Source organism: Oncorhynchus kisutch, linkage group LG13 (assembly GCF_002021735.2).
Source record: "Oncorhynchus kisutch isolate 150728-3 linkage group LG13, Okis_V2, whole genome shotgun sequence".
Taxonomy (NCBI): domain Eukaryota; kingdom Metazoa; phylum Chordata; class Actinopteri; order Salmoniformes; family Salmonidae; genus Oncorhynchus; species Oncorhynchus kisutch.
Genome location: NC_034186.2, coordinates 18,255,730 through 18,274,168, shown reverse-complemented (window position 1 = coordinate 18,274,168; position 18,439 = coordinate 18,255,730). Strand labels below are relative to the sequence as shown.

The following is an 18,439-nucleotide window of genomic DNA, read 5'->3' as shown; positions in this document are numbered from 1 at the left end:
TCCTGAAGTTACACTCTCTCACATTATGGCTTCCTGAAGTTACGCTCTCTGACATTATGGCTTCCTGAAGTTACACTCTCACATTATGGCTTCCTGAAGTTACACTCTCTCACATTATGGCTTCCTGAAGTTATACTTTGTCACATTATGGCTTCCTGAAGTTACACTCTCTCACATTATGGCCTACTGAAGTTACACTCTCTCACATTATGGCTTCCTGAAGTTACACTCTCTCACATTATGGCTTCCTGAAGTTACACTCTCTCACATTATGGCTTCCTGAAGTTATACTTTGTCACATTATGGCTTCCTGAAGTTATACTCTCACATTATGGCTTCCTGAAGTTATACTTTGTCACATTATGGCTTCCTGAAGTTATACTTTGTCACATTATGGCTTCCTGAAGTTATACTTTGTCACATTATGGCTTCCTGAAGACGTTACACTCTCACATTATGGCTTCCTGAAGTTACACTCTCTCACATTATGGCTTCCTGAAGTTACACTCTCTCACATTATGGCTTCCTGAAGTTACACTCTCTCACATTATGGCTACTGAAGAAGTTACACTCTCACATTATGGCTTCCTGAAGTTATACTCTCACATTATGGCTTACTGAAGAAGTTACACTCTCACATTATGGCTTCCTGAAGTTATACTCTCACATTATGGCTTCCTGAAGTTACACTCTCATATTATGGCTTCCTGAATTTACACTCTCTCACATTATGGCTTCCTGAAGTTAGACTCTCTCACATTATGGCTTCCTGAAGTTATACTCTCTCACATTATGGCTCCTGAAGTTATACTCTCTCACATTATGGCTTCCTGAAGTTACACTCTCACATTATGGCTTCCTGAAGTTATACTTCTCACATTATGGCTTCCTGAAGTTACACTCTCTCACATTATGGCTTCCTGAAGTTACACTCTCTCACATTATGGCTTCCTGAAGTTACACTCTCTCACATTATGGCTTCCTGAAGTTACACTCTCACATTATGGCTTCCTGAAGTTACACTCTCTCACATTATGGCTTCCTGAAGTTACACTCTCTCACATTATGGCTTCCTGAAGTTACACTCTCTCACATTATGGCTTCCTGAAGTTACACTCTCTCACATTATGGCTTCTGAAGTTACACTCTCACATTATGGCTTCCTGAAGTTACACTCTCTCACATTATGGCTTCCTGAAGTTACACTCTCTCACATTATGGCTTCCTGAAGTTACGCTCTCTGACATTATGGCTTCCTGAAGTTACACTCTCACATTATGGCTTCCTGAAGTTACACTCTCTCACATTATGGCTTCCTGAAGTTACACTCTCTCACATTATGGCTTCTGAAGTTACACTCTCACATTATGGCTTCCTGAAGTTACACTCTCACATTATGGCTTCCTGAAGTTACACTCTCACATTATGGCTTCCTGAAGTTACACTCTCACATTATGGCTTCCTGAAGTTACACTCTCACATTATGGCTTCCTGAAGTTACACTCTCTCACATTATGGCTTCCTGAAGTTACACTCTCTCACATTATGGCTTCCTGAAGTTACACTTCTCACATTATGGCTTCCTGAAGTTACACTCTCTCACATTATGGCTTCCTGAAGAAGTTACACTCTCACATTATGGCTTCCTGAAGTTATACTCTCTCACATTATGGCTTCTGAAGTTACACTCTCTCACATTATGGCTTCCTGAAGTTACACTCTCTCACATTATGGCTTCCTGAAGTTACACTCTCTCACATTATGGCTTCCTGAAGTTACACTCTCTCACATTATGGCTTCCTGAAGTTACACTCTCTCACATTATGGCTTCCTGAAGTTACACTCTCTCACATTATGGCTTCCTGAAGTTATACTTCTCACATTATGGCTTCCTGAAGTTACACTCTCTCACATTATGGCTTCCTGAAGAAGTTACACTCTCACATTATGGCTTCCTGAAGTTACACTCTCTCACATTATGGCTTCCTGAAGTTACACTCTCTCACATTATGGCTTCCTGAAGTTACGCTCTCTGACATTATGGCTTCCTGAAGTTACACTCTCACATTATGGCTTCCTGAAGTTACACTCTCTCACATTATGGCTTCCTGAAGTTACACTCTCTCACATTATGGCTTCCTGAAGTTACACTCTCTCACATTATGGCTTCCTGAAGTTACACTTTCTCACATTATGGCTTCCTGAAGTTACACTCTCTCACATTATGGCTTCCTGAAGTTACACTCTCTCACATTATGGCTTCCTGAAGTTACACTCTCTCACATTATGGCTTCCTGAAGTTACACTCTCTCACATTATGGCTTCCTGAAGTTACACTCTCTCACATTATGGCTTCCTGAAGTTACACTCTCTCACATTATGGCTTCCTGAAGTTACACTCTCACATTATGGCTTCCTGAATTTACACTCTCACATTATGGCTTCCTGAAGTTGCACTCTCTCATATTATGGCTTCCTGAAGTTACACTCTCTCACATTATGGCTTCCTGAAGTTATACTCTCTCACATTATGGCTACTGAAGTTATACTCTGTCACATTATGGCTTACTGAAGAAGATACACTCTCACATTATGGCTTCCTGAAGTTATACTTCTCACATTATGGCTTACTGAAGTTACACTCTCACATTATGGCTTCCTGAAGTTATACTTTGTCACATTATGGCTACTGAAGTTACACTCTCTCACATTATGGCTTCCTGAAGTTACACTCTCTCACATTATGGCTTCCTGAAGTTACACTCTCTCACATTATGGCTTCCTGAAGTTACACTCTCTCACATTATGGCTTCCTGAAGTTACACTCTCTCACATTATGGCTTCCTGAAGTTACACTCTCTCACATTATGGCTTCCTGAAGTTATACTTTGTCACATTATGGCTTCCTGAAGTTATACTCTCTCACATTATGGCCTACTGAAGAAGTTACACTCTCACATCATGGCTTCCTGAAGTTACACTCTCTCACATTATGGCTTCCTGAAGTTACACTCTCTCACATTATGGCTTCCTGAAGTTACGCTCTCTGACATTATGGCTTCCTGAAGTTACACTCTCACATTATGGCTTCCTGAAGTTACACTCTCTCACATTATGGCTTCCTGAAGTTATACTCTCTCACATTATGGCTTCCTGAAGTTACACTCTCTCACATTATGGCTTCCTGAAGTTACACTCTCTCACATTATGGCTTCCTGAAGTTACACTCTCACATTATGGCTTCCTGAAGTTACACTCTCTCACATTATGGCTTCCTGAAGTTACACTCTCTCACATTATGGCTTCCTGAAGTTACACTCTCACATTATGGCTTCCTGAAGTTACACTCTCATATTATGGCTTCCTGAAGTTACACTCTCATATTATGGCTTCCTGAAGTTACACTCTCACATTATGGCTTCCTGAAGTTACACTCTCTCACATTATGGCTTCCTGAAGTTACACTCTCTCACATTATGGCTTCCTGAAGTTACACTCTCTCACATTATGGCTTCCTGAAGTTACACTCTCTCACATTATGGCTTCCTGAAGTTACACTCTCTCACATTATGGCTTCCTGAAGTTACACTCTCTCACATTATGGCTTCCTGAAGTTACACTCTCTCACATTATGGCTTCCTGAAGTTACACTCTCTCACATTATGGCTTCCTGAAGTTACACTCTCTCACATTATGGCTTCCTGAAGTTACACTCTCTCACATTATGGCTTCCTGAAGTTACACTCTCTCACATTATGGCTTCCTGAAGTTACACTCTCTCACATTATGGCTTCCTGAAGTTACACTCTCTCACATTATGGCTTCCTGAAGTTACACTCTCTCACATTATGGCTTCCTGAAGTTATACTTCTCACATTATGGCTTCCTGAAGTTATACTCTCACATTATGGCTTCCTGAAGTTACACTCTCACATTATGGCTTCCTGAAGTTACACTTCTCACATTATGGCTTCCTGAAGTTACACTCTCACATTATGGCTTCCTGAAGTTACACTCTCTCACATTATGGCTTCCTGAAGTTACACTCTCACATTATGGCTTCCTGAAGTTACACTCTCTCACATTATGGCTTCCTGAAGTTACACTCTCTCACATTATGGCTTACTGAAGAAGTTACACTCTCACATTATGGCTTCCTGAAGTTACTTTCTCACATTATGGCTTACTGAAGTTACACTCTCTCACATTATGGCTTCCTGAAGTTACACTCTCTCACATTATGGCTTCCTGAAGTTACACTCTCTCACATTATGGCTTCCTGAAGTTACACTCTCTCACATTATGGCTTCCTGAAGTTACACTCTCTCACATTATGGCTTCCTGAAGTTACACTCTCTCACATTATGGCTTCCTGAAGTTATACTTTCTCACATTATGGCTTCCTGAAGTTACACTCTCTCACATTATGGCTACTGAAGAAGTTACACTCTCACATTATGGCTTCCTGAAGTTACACTCTCTCACATTATGGCTTCCTGAAGTTACACTCTCTCACATTATGGCTTCCTGAAGTTACACTCTCTCACATTATGGCTTCCTGAAGTTACACTCTCTCACATTATGGCTTCCTGAAGTTACACTCTCTCACATTATGGCTTCCTGAAGTTACACTCTCTCACATTATGGCTTCCTGAAGTTACACTCTCTCACATTATGGCTTCCTGAAGTTACACTCTCTCACATTATGGCTTCCTGAAGTTACACTCTCACATTATGGCTTCCTGAAGTTACACTCTCTCACATTATGGCTTCCTGAAGTTACACTCTCTCACATTATGGCTTCCTGAAGTTACACTCTCTCACATTATGGCTTCCTGAAGTTACACTCTCTCACATTATGGCTTCCTGAAGTTATACTTTCTCACATTATGGCTTCCTGAAGTTACACTCTCTCACATTATGGCTTCCTGAAGAGTTACACTCTCACATTATGGCTTCCTGAAGTTACACTCTCTCACATTATGGCTTCCTGAAGTTACACTCTCTCACATTATGGCTTCCTGAAGTTACACTCTCACATTATGGCTTCCTGAAGTTACACTCTCTCACATTATGGCTTCCTGAAGTTACACTCTCACATTATGGCTTCCTGAAGTTACACTCTCTCACATTATGGCTTCCTGAAGAAGTTACACTCTCACATTATGGCTTCCTGAAGTTATACTCTGTCACATTATGGCTTCTGAAGTTACACTCTCTCACATTATGGCTTCCTGAAGTTACACTCTCTCACATTATGGCTTCCTGAAGTTACACTCTCTCACATTATGGCTTCCTGAAGTTACACTCTCTCACATTATGGCTTCCTGAAGTTACACTCTCTCACATTATGGCTTCCTGAAGTTACACTCTCTCACATTATGGCTTCCTGAAGTTACACTCTCTCACATTATGGCTTCCTGAAGTTACACTCTCTCACATTATGGCTTCCTGAAGTTACACTCTCACATTATGGCTTCCTGAAGTTACACTCTCTCACATTATGGCTTCCTGAAGTTACACTCTCTCACATTATGGCTTCCTGAAGTTACACTCTCTCACATTATGGCTTCCTGAAGTTACACTCTCACATTATGGCTTCCTGAAGTTACACTCTCTCACATTATGGCTTCCTGAAGTTATACTTTGTCACATTATGGCTTCCTGAAGTTACACTCTCTCACATTATGGCCTACTGAAGTTACACTCTCTCACATTATGGCTTCCTGAAGTTACACTCTCACATTATGGCTTCCTGAAGTTACACTCTCACATTATGGCTTCCTGAAGTTACACTCTCTCACATTATGGCTTCCTGAAGTTACACTCTCTCACATTATGGCTTCCTGAAGTTACACTCTCACATTATGGCTTCCTGAAGTTACACTCTCTCACATTATGGCTTCCTGAAGTTACACTCTCACATTATGGCTTCCTGAAGTTACACTCTCTCACATTATGGCTTCCTGAAGTTACACTCTCTCACATTATGGCTTCCTGAAGTTACACTCTCTCACATTATGGCTTCCTGAAGTTACACTCTCTCACATTATGGCTTCCTGAAGTTACACTCTCTCACATTATGGCTTCCTGAAGTTACACTCTCTCACATTATGGCTTCCTGAAGTTACACTCTCTCACATTATGGCTTCCTGAAGTTACACTCTCTCACATTATGGCTTCCTGAAGTTACACTCTCTCACATTATGGCTTCCTGAAGTTACACTCTCTCACATTATGGCTTCCTGAAGTTACACTCTCTCACATTATGGCTTCCTGAAGTTACACTCTCTCACATTATGGCTTCCTGAAGTTACACTTTCTCACATTATGGCTTCCTGAAGTTACACTCTCTCACATTATGGCTTCCTGAAGTTACACTTTCTCACATTATGGCTTCCTGAAGTTACACTCTCTCACATTATGGCTTCCTGAAGTTACACTCTCTCACATTATGGCTTCCTGAAGTTACACTCTCTCACATTATGGCTTCCTGAAGTTACACTCTCTCACATTATGGCTTCCTGAAGTTACACTCTCTCACATTATGGCTTCCTGAAGTTACACTCTCACATTATGGCTTCCTGAAGTTACACTCTCTCACATTATGGCTTCCTGAAGTTACACTCTCTCACATTATGGCTTCCTGAAGTTACACTCTCTCACATTATGGCTTCCTGAAGTTACACTCTCACATTATGGCTTCCTGAAGTTACACTCTCTCACATTATGGCTTCCTGAAGTTATACTCTCTCACATTATGGCTTCCTGAAGTTATACTCTCTCACATTATGGCTTACTGAAGTTACACTCTCTCACATTATGGCTTCCTGAAGTTACACTCTCTCACATTATGGCTTCCTGAAGTTACACTCTCTCACATTATGGCTTCCTGAAGTTACACTCTCTCACATTATGGCTTACCTGAAGTTACACTCTCACATTATGGCTTCCTGAAGTTACACTCTCTCACATTATGGCTTCCTGAAGTTACACTCTCTCACATTATGGCTTCCTGAAGTTACACTCTCTCACATTATGGCTTCCTGAAGTTACACTCTCTCACATTATGGCTTCCTGAAGTTACACTCTCTCACATTATGGCTTCCTGAAGTTACACTCTCTCACATTATGGCTTCCTGAAGTTACACTCTCTCACATTATGGCTTCCTGAAGTTACACTTCTCACATTATGGCTTCCTGAAGTTACACTCTCTCACATTATGGCTTACTGAAGAAGTTACACTCTCACATTATGGCTTCCTGAAGTTATACTCTCTCACATTATGGCTTCCTGAAGTTACACTCTCTCACATTATGGCTTCCTGAAGTTACACTCTCTCACATTATGGCTTCCTGAAGTTACACTCTCTCACATTATGGCTTCCTGAAGTTACACTCTCTCACATTATGGCTTCCTGAAGTTACACTCTCTCACATTATGGCTTCCTGAAGTTACACTCTCACATTATGGCTTCCTGAAGTTACACTCTCTCACATTATGGCTTCCTGAAGTTACACTCTCTCACATTATGGCTTCCTGAAGTTATACTTTCTCACATTATGGCTTCCTGAAGTTACACTCTCTCACATTATGGCCTACTGAAGAAGTTACACTCTCACATTATGGCTTCCTGAAGTTACACTCTCTCACATTATGGCTTCCTGAAGTTACACTCTCTCACATTATGGCTTCCTGAAGTTACACTCTCTCACATTATGGCTTCTGAAGTTACACTCTCACATTATGGCTTCCTGAAGTTACACTCTCTCACATTATGGCTTACTGAAGTTACACTCTCTCACATTATGGCTTCCTGAAGTTACACTCTCACATTATGGCTTCCTGAAGTTACACTCTCACATTATGGCTTCCTGAAGTTACACTCTCTCATATTATGGCTTCCTGAAGTTACACTCTCACATTATGGCTTCCTGAAGTTACACTCTCACATTATGGCTTCCTGAAGTTACACTCTCTCACATTATGGCTTCCTGAAGTTACACTCTCACATTATGGCTTCCTGAAGTTACACTCTCTCACATTATGGCTTCCTGAAGTTACACTCTCTCACATTATGGCTTCCTGAAGTTACACTCTCTCACATTATGGCTTCCTGAAGTTACACTCTCTCACATTATGGCTTCCTGAAGTTACACTCTCTCACATTATGGCTTCCTGAAGTTACACTCTCTCACATTATGGCTTCCTGAAGTTACACTCTCTCACATTATGGCTTCCTGAAGTTACACTCTCTCACATTATGGCTTCCTGAAGTTACACTCTCTCACATTATGGCTTCCTGAAGTTACACTCTCTCACATTATGGCTTCCTGAAGTTACACTCTCTCACATTATGGCTTCCTGAAGTTACACTCTCTCACATTATGGCTTCCTGAAGTTATACTCTCTCACATTATGGCTTCCTGAAGTTACACTCTCTCACATTATGGCTTCCTGAAGTTACACTCTCTCACATTATGGCTTCCTGAAGTTACACTTTCTCACATTATGGCTTCCTGAAGTTACACTTCTCACATTATGGCTTCCTGAAGTTATACTCTCTCACATTATGGCTTCCTGAAGTTATACTTCTCACATTATGGCTTCCTGAAGTTACACTCTCTCACATTATGGCTTCCTGAAGTTACACTCTCACATTATGGCTTCCTGAAGTTACACTCTCTCACATTATGGCTTCCTGAAGTTACACTCTCTCACATTATGGCTTCCTGAAGTTACACTCTCTCACATTATGGCTTCCTGAAGTTACACTCTCACATTATGGCTTCCTGAAGTTACACTCTCTCACATTATGGCTTCCTGAAGTTACACTCTCTCACATTATGGCTTCCTGAAGTTATACTCTCTCACATTATGGCTTCCTGAAGTTACACTCTCTCACATTATGGCTTCCTGAAGTTACACTCTCTCACATTATGGCTTCCTGAAGTTACACTCTCTCACATTATGGCTTCCTGAAGTTACACTCTCTCACATTATGGCTTACTGAAGAAGTTACACTCTCACATTATGGCTTCCTGAAGTTATACTCTCTCACATTATGGCTTCCTGAAGTTACACTCTCTCACATTATGGCTTCCTGAAGTTACACTCTCTCACATTATGGCTTCCTGAAGTTATACTCTCTCACATTATGGCTTCCTGAAGTTACACTCTCTCACATTATGGCTTCCTGAAGTTACACTCTCTCACATTATGGCTTCCTGAAGTTACACTCTCTCACATTATGGCTTCCTGAAGTTACTTTGTCACATTATGGCTTCCTGAAGTTACACTCTCTCACATTATGGCTTACTGAAGAAGTTACACTCTCACATTATGGCTTCCTGAAGTTATACTCTCTCACATTATGGCTTACTGAAGTTACACTCTCTCACATTATGGCTACCTGAAGTTACACTCTCTCACATTATGGCTTCCTGAAGTTACACTCTCTCACATTATGGCTTCCTGAAGTTACACTCTCTCACATTATGGCTTCCTGAAGTTACACTCTCTCACATTATGGCTTCCTGAAGTTACACTCTCATATTATGGCTTCCTGAATTTACACTCTCTCACATTATGGCTTCCTGAAGTTAGACTCTCTCACATTATGGCTTCCTGAAGTTATACTTTGTCACATTATGGCTTCTGAAGTTACACTCTCTCACATTATGGCTTACTGAAGTTACACTCTCACATTATGGCTTCCTGAAGTTACACTCTCTCACATTATGGCTTCCTGAAGTTACACTCTCTCACATTATGGCTTCCTGAAGTTACACTCTCTCACATTATGGCTTACTGAAGAAGTTACACTCTCACATTATGGCTTCCTGAAGTTATACTCTCTCACATTATGGCTTCCTGAAGTTACACTCTCTCACATTATGGCTTCCTGAAGTTTACACTCTCACATTATGGCTTCCTGAAGTTACACTCTCTCACATTATGGCTTCCTGAAGTTATACTCTCTCACATTATGGCTTCCTGAAGTTACACTCTCACATTATGGCTTACTGAAGAAGTTACACTCTCACATTATGGCTTCCTGAAGTTACACTCTCTCACATTATGGCTTACTGAAGAAGTTACACTCTCTCACATTATGGCTTACTGAAGTTACACTCTCACATTATGGCTTACTGAAGTTACACTCTCACATTATGGCTTCCTGAAGTTACACTCTCTCACATCATGGCTTCCTGAAGTTACACTCTCTCACATTATGGCTTCCTGAAGTTACACTCTCTCACATTATGGCTTACTGAAGTTACACTCTCTCATATTATGGCTTCCTGAAGTTACACTCTCTCACATTATGGCTTCCTGAAGTTACACTCTCTCACATTATGGCTTCCTGAAGTTACACTCTCTCACATTATGGCTTCCTGAAGTTATACACTCTCTCACATTATGGCTTCCTGAAGTTTACACTCTCACATTATGGCTTCCTGAAGTTACACTCTCTCACATTATGGCTTACTGAAGTTACACTCTCTCACATTATGGCTTCCTGAAGAAGTTACACTCTCACATTATGGCTTACTGAAGTTACACTCTCACATTATGGCTTCCTGAAGTTTCACTCTCTCACATTATGGCTTACTGAAGTTACACTCTCTCACATTATGGCTTACTGAAGTTACACTCTCACATTATGGCTTACTGAAGTTACACTCTCACATTATGGCTTCCTGAAGTTACACTCTCTCACATTATGGCTTCCTGAAGTTACACTCTCTCACATTATGGCTTCCTGAAGTTACACTCTCTCACATTATGGCTTCCTGAAGTTACACTCTCTCACATTATGGCTTCCTGAAGTTACACTCTCTCACATTATGGCTTCCTGAAGTTATACTTTGTCACATTATGGCTTCCTGAAGTTACACTCTCTCACATTATGGCTTCCTGAAGTTACACTTTCTCACATTATGGCTTCCTGAAGTTACACTCTCTCACATTATGGCTTCCTGAAGTTACACTCTCTCACATTATGGCTTCCTGAAGTTACACTCTCTCACATTATGGCTTCCTGAAGTTATACTCTCTCACATTATGGCTTCCTGAAGTTACACTCTCTCACATTATGGCTTACTGAAGAAGTTACACTCTCACATTATGGCTTCCTGAAGTTACACTCTCTCACATTATGGCTTACTGAAGTTACACTCTCTCACATTATGGCTTCCTGAAGTTACGCTCTCTGACATTATGGCTTCCTGAAGTTACACTCTCACATTATGGCTTCCTGAAGTTACACTCTCTCACATTATGGCTTCCTGAAGTTTACTTTCTCACATTATGGCTTCCTGAAGTTACACTTTCACATTATGGCCTACTGAAGTTACACTCTCTCACATTATGGCTTCCTGAAGTTACACTCTCTCACATTATGGCTTCCTGAAGTTACACTCTCTCACAATATGGCTTCCTGCAGTTACACTCTCTCACATTATGGCCTACTGAAGAAGTTACACTCTCACATTATGGCTTCCTGAAGTTATACTTTGTCACATTATGGCCTACTGAAGTTACACTCTCTCACATTATGGCTACCTGAAGTTACACTCTCTCACATTATGGCTTCCTGAAGTTATACTCTCTCACATTATGGCTTCCTGAAGTTACACTCTCTCACATTATGGCTTCCTGAAGTTACACTCTCTCACATTATGGCTTCCTGAAGTTACACTCTCTCACATTATGGCTTCCTGAAGTTATACTTTGTCACATTATGGCTTCTGAAGTTAAACTCTCTCACATTATGGCCTCCTGAAGAAGTTACACTCTCACATTATGGCTTCCTGAAGTTATACTTTGTCACATTATGGCCTACTGAAGTTACACTCTCTCACATTATGGCTACCTGAAGTTACACTCTCTCACATTATGGCTTCCTGAAGTTACACTCTCTCACATTATGGCTTCCTGAAGTTACACTCTCTCACATTATGGCTTCCTGAAGTTATGCTCTCTCACATTATGGCTTCCTGAAGTTACACTCTCACATTATGGCTTCCTGAAGTTACACTCTCTCACATTATGGCTTCCTGAAGTTAATCTCTCACATTATGGCTTCCTGAAGTTATACTTTGTCACATTATGGCCTACTGAAGTTACACTCTCTCACATTATGGCCTACTGAAGAAGTTACACTCTCACATTATGGCTTCCTGAAGTTACACTCTCTCACATTATGGCTTCCTGAAGTTACACTCTCTCACATTATGGCTTCCTGCAGTTACACACTCTCACATTATGGCTTACTGAAGAAGTTACACTCTCACATTATGGCTTCCTGAAGTTATACTTTGTCACATTATGGCTTACTGAAAGTTACACTCTCTCACATTATGCTTACTGAAGAAGTTGTACACTCTCACATTATGGCTTCCTGAAGTTACACTCTCTCACATTATGGCTACTGAAGAAGAGTTGTACTCTCTCACATTATGGCTTACTGAAGAAGTTGCACTCTCACATTATGAATTACTGTTAGAAGTTACACTCTCACATCATGGCTTCGTGAAGTTTCCACTCTCTCACATTATGGCTTACTGAAGAAGTTGTTACTCTCTCACATATGACTTACTGTATAAGTTGCAATCTCACATTATGACTTACTGTATAAGTTACACTCTCACATCATGGCTTCTGAAGTTTCACTCTCTCACATATGCTTACTGAAGAAAGTTGTACTCTCTCACATTCTGGCTTACTGAAGAAGTTGCACTCTCTCACATTATGACTTACTGAATAAGTTGTACTCTCACATTATGACTTACTGAAGAAGTTGCACTCTCTCACATTATGGCTTACTGAAGAAGTTGCACTCTCTCACATTATGACTTACTGAAGAAGTTCAACTCTCTCACATTATGGTTACTGAAGAAGTTGCACTCTCTCACATTATGGCTTACTGAAGTTACACTCTCTCACATTATGGCTTCCTGAAGTTACACTCTCTCACATTATGGCTTACTGAAGTACTCTCTCACATTATGGCTTACTGAAGGTACACTCTCTCACATTAAGGCCATCCTGAAGTTATACTCTCTCACATTATGGCTTACTGAAGTTACACTCTGTCAATTATGACTGACTGATGAAGTTACACTCTCACATTATGGCTTCTGAAAGTTACACGCTCTCACATTATGGCTTACTGAAGTTACACTCTCTCACAATATGGTTCCTGTAGTTACACTCTCACATTATAGCTTCCTGAAGAAGTTGCACTCTCTCACATTATGACTGACTGAAGAAGTTACACTTCACATTATGGCTTACTGAAGTTACACTCTCTCACATTATGGCTTCCTGAAGTTACACTCTGTCACATTATGACTGACTGAAGAAGTTACACTCTCACATTATGTCTTACTGAAGTTACACTCTCTCACATTATGGCTTACTGAAGTTACACTCTCTCACATTATGGCTTACTGAAGTTACACTCTCTCACATTTATGGCTTACTGAAGTTACACTCTCTCACATTATGGCATCCCTGAGTAAAGTTACACTCTCTCACCATTATGGCTTACTGAAGTTACACTCTCTCACATTATTGGCATCATGAAGTTACACTCTCTCACATTATGGCTTATGAAGAAGTTACACTCTCTCACATTATGGCTTACTGAAGAAGTGCACTCTCACATTATGGCTTCCTGAAGTTACACTCTCTCACATTATGGCTTACTGAGTTACACTCTCACATTATGGCTTGCTGAAGTTGCACTCTCTCATATTATGGCTTCCTGAAGTTGCACTCTCTCACAATATGGCTTCCTGAAGTTACTCTCTCTCACATTATGACTTACTGAAGAAGTTACATTCTCACATTATAGCTTCCTGAAGTTACTCTCTCACATTATGACTTATTGAAGAAGTTGTACCTCTCTCACATGATGGCTTCCTGAAGTTACACTCTCTCACATTATGACTTACTGAAGAAGTTGTATTCTCTCACATGATGGCTTCTTGAAGTTACAATCTCACACATTATGGCTTCTTGAAGTTGCACTCTCACATTATGGCTTCTTGAATTTACACTCTCTCACATTATGACTTACTGAAGAAGTTACACTCTCACATCATGGCTTCCTGAAGTTACACTCTCTCACATTATGGCTTACTGAAGAAGTTGCCCTCTCTCACATTATGGCTTACTGAAGTTACACTCTCTCACATTATGGCTTCCTGAAGTTACACTCTCTCACATTATGGCTTACTGAAGTTACACTCTCTCACAATATGGCTTCCTGAAGTTACACTCTCTCACATTATGGCTTACTGAAGTTACACTCTGTCACATTATGACTGACTGAAGAAGTTGTACACTCTCACATTATGGCTTCCTGAAGTTACACTCTCTCACATTATGGCTTACTGAAGAAGTTGTACTCTCTCACATTATGACTTACTGAAGAAGTTGCACTCTCACATTATGAATTACTGTAGAAGTTACACTCTCACATCATGGCTTCGTGAAGTTTCACTCTCTCACATTATGGCTTACTGAAGAAGTTGTACTCTCTCACATTATGACTTACTGTATAAGTTGCAATCTCACATTATGACTTACTGTATAAGTTACACTCTCACATCATGGCTTCCTGAAGTTTCACTCTCTCACATTATGGCTTACTGAAGAAGTTGTACTCTCTCACATTATGGCTTACTGAAGAAGTTGCACTCTCTCACATTATGACTTACTGAAGAAGTTCAACTCTCTCACATTATGGCTTACTGAAGAAGTTGCACTCTCTCACATTATGGCTTACTGAAGTTACACTCTCTCACATTATGGCTTCCTGAAGTTACACTCTCTCACATTATGGCTTACTGAAGTTACTCTCTCACATTATGGCTTACTGAAGGTACACTCTCTCACATTAAGGCATCCTGAAAGTTATACTCTCTCACATTATGGCTTTACTGAAGTTACACTCTGTCACATTATGACTGACTGATGAAGTTACACTCTCACATTATGGCTTCCTGAAGTTACACGCTCTCACATTATGGCTTACTGAAGTTACACTCTCTCACAATATGGCTTCCTGTAGTTACACTCTCACATTATGACTTACTGAAGAAGTTACACTCTCACAACATGGCTTCCTGAAGTTTCACTCTCTCACATTATGACTGACTGAAGAAGTTACACTCTCACATTATGGCTTACTGAAGTTACACTCTCTCACATTATGGCTTCCTGAAGTTACACTCTGTCACATTATGACTGACTGAGAAGTTACACTCTCACATTATGGCTTACTGAAGTTACACTCTCTCACATTATGGCTTACTGAAGTTACACTCTCTCACATTATGGCTTACTGAAGTTACACTCTCTCACATTATGGCTTACTGAAGTTACACTCTCTCACATTATGGCATCCTGAAGTTACACTCTCTCACATTATGGCTTACTGAAGTTACACTCTCTCACATTATGGCATCATGAAGTTACACTCTCTCACATTATGGCTTACTGAAGAAGTTACACTCTCTCACATTATGGCTTACTGAAGAAGTTGCACTCTCACATTATGGCTTCCTGAAGTTACACTCTCTCACATTATGGCTTACTGAAGTTACACTCTCACATTATGGCTTGCTGAAGTTGCACTCTCTCATATTATGGCTTCCTGAAGTTGCACTCTCTCACAATATGGCTTCCTGCAGTTACACTCTCTCACATTATGGCCTACTGAAGAAGTTACACTCTCACATTATGGCTTCCTGAAGTTATACTTTGTCACATTATGGCCTACTGAAGTTACACTCTCTCACATTATGGCTACCTGAAGTTACACTCTCTCACATTGTGGCTTCCTGAAGTTATACTCTCTCACAATATGGCTTCCTGAAGTTACACTCTCTCACATTATGGCTTCCTGAAGTTACACTCTCTCACATTATGGCTTCCTGAAGTTACACTCTCTCACATTATGGCTTCCTGAAGTTATACTTTGTCACATTATGGCTTCCTGAAGTTAAACTCTCTCACATTATGGCCTACTGAAGAAGTTACACTCTCACATTATGGCTTCCTGAAGTTATACTTTGTCACATTATGGCCTACTGAAGTTACACTCTCTCACATTATGGCTACCTGAAGTTACACTCTCTCACATTATGGCTTCCTGAAGTTACTCTCTCTCACATTATGGCTTCCTGAAGTTACACTCTCTCACATTATGGCTTCCTGAAGTTATGCTATCTCACATTATGGCTTCCTGAAGTTACACTCTCACATTATGGCTTCCTGAAGTTACACTCTCTCACATTATGGCTTCCTGAAGTTAATCTTTGTCACATTATGGCTTCCTGAAGTTATACTTTGTCACATTATGGCCTACTGAAGTTACACTCTCTCACATTATGGCCTACTGAAGAAGTTACACTCTCACATTATGGCTTCCTGAAGTTACACTCTCTCACATTATGGCTTCCTGAAGTTACACTCTCTCACAATATGGCTTCCTGCAGTTACACACTCTCACATTATGGCCTACTGAAGAAGTTACACTCTCACATTATGGCTTCCTGAAGTTATACTTTGTCACATTATGGCTTACTGAAGTTACACTCTCTCACATTATGGCTTACTGAAGAAGTTGTACACTCTCACATTATGGCTTCCTGAAGTTACACTCTCTCACATTATGGCTTACTGAAGAAGTTGTACTCTCTCACATTATGACTTACTGAAGAAGTTGCACTCTCACATTATGAATTACTGTAGAAGTTACACTCTCACATCATGGCTTCGTGAAGTTTCACTCTCTCACATTATGGCTTACTGAAGAAGTTGTACTCTCTCACATTATGACTTACTGTATAAGTTGCAATCTCACATTATGACTTACTGTATAAGTTACACTCTCACATCATGGCTTCCTGAAGTTTCACTCTCTCACATTATGGCTTACTGAAGAAGTTGTACTCTCTCACATTATGGCTTACTGAAGAAGTTGCACTCTCTCACATTATGACTTACTGAATAAGTTGTACTCTCACATTATGACTTACTGAAGAAGTTGCACTCTCTCACATTATGGCTTACTGAAGAAGTTGCACTCTCTCACATTATGACTTACTGAAGAAGTTCAACTCTCTCACATTATGGCTTACTGAAGAAGTTGCACTCTCTCACATTATGGCTTACTGAAGTTACACTCTCTCACATTATGGCTTCCTGAAGTTACACTCTCTCACATTATGGCTTACTGAAGTTACTCTCTCACATTATGGCTTACTGAAGGTACACTCTCTCACATTAAGGCATCCTGAAGTTATACTCTCTCACATTATGGCTTACTGAAGTTACACTCTGTCACATTATGACTGACTGATGAAGTTACACTCTCACATTATGGCTTCCTGAAGTTACACGCTCTCACATTATGGCTTACTGAAGTTACACTCTCTCACAATATGGCTTCCTGTAGTTACACTCTCACATTATGACTTACTGAAGAAGTTACACTCTCACAACATGGCTTCCTGAAGTTTCACTCTCTCACATTATGACTGACTGAAGAAGTTACACTCTCACATTATGGCTTACTGAAGTTACACTCTCTCACATTATGGCTTCCTGAAGTTACACTCTGTCACATTATGACTGACTGAAGAAGTTACACTCTCACATTATGGCTTACTGAAGTTACACTCTCTCACATTATGGCTTACTGAAGTTACACTCTCTCACATTATGGCTTACTGAAGTTACACTCTCTCACATTATGGCTTACTGAAGTTACACTCTCTCACATTATGGCATCCTGAAGTTACACTCTCTCACATTATGGCTTACTGAAGTTACACTCTCTCACATTATGGCATCATGAAGTTACACTCTCTCACATTATGGCTTACTGAAGAAGTTACACTCTCTCACATTATGGCTTACTGAAGAAGTTGCACTCTCACATTATGGCTTCCTGAAGTTACACTCTCTCACATTATGGCTTACTGAAGTTACACTCTCACATTATGGCTTGCTGAAGTTGCACTCTCTCATATTATGGCTTCCTGAAGTTGCACTCTCTCACAATATGGCTTCCTGCAGTTACACTCTCTCACATTATGGCCTACTGAAGAAGTTACACTCTCACATTATGGCTTCCTGAAGTTATACTTTGTCACATTATGGCCTACTGAAGTTACACTCTCTCACATTATGGCTACCTGAAGTTACACTCTCTCACATTGTGGCTTCCTGAAGTTATACTATCTCACAATATGGCTTCCTGAAGTTACACTCTCTCACATTATGGCTTCCTGAAGTTACACTCTCTCACATTATGGCTTCCTGAAGTTACACTCTCTCACATTATGGCTTCCTGAAGTTATACTTTGTCACATTATGGCTTCCTGAAGTTAAACTCTCTCACATTATGGCCTACTG

The 18,439-nt window shown here is 40.3% G+C and overlaps 1 protein-coding gene across 1 annotated transcript in view; it reads left to right on the top strand.

Moving 5' to 3' along the window:
• adcy1a (adenylate cyclase 1a) overlaps positions 1-18,439 on the top strand; it is a 306,215-nt gene that overhangs the window by 68,711 nt on the left and 219,065 nt on the right. The gene's annotated exons all lie outside the window — the stretch shown is intronic.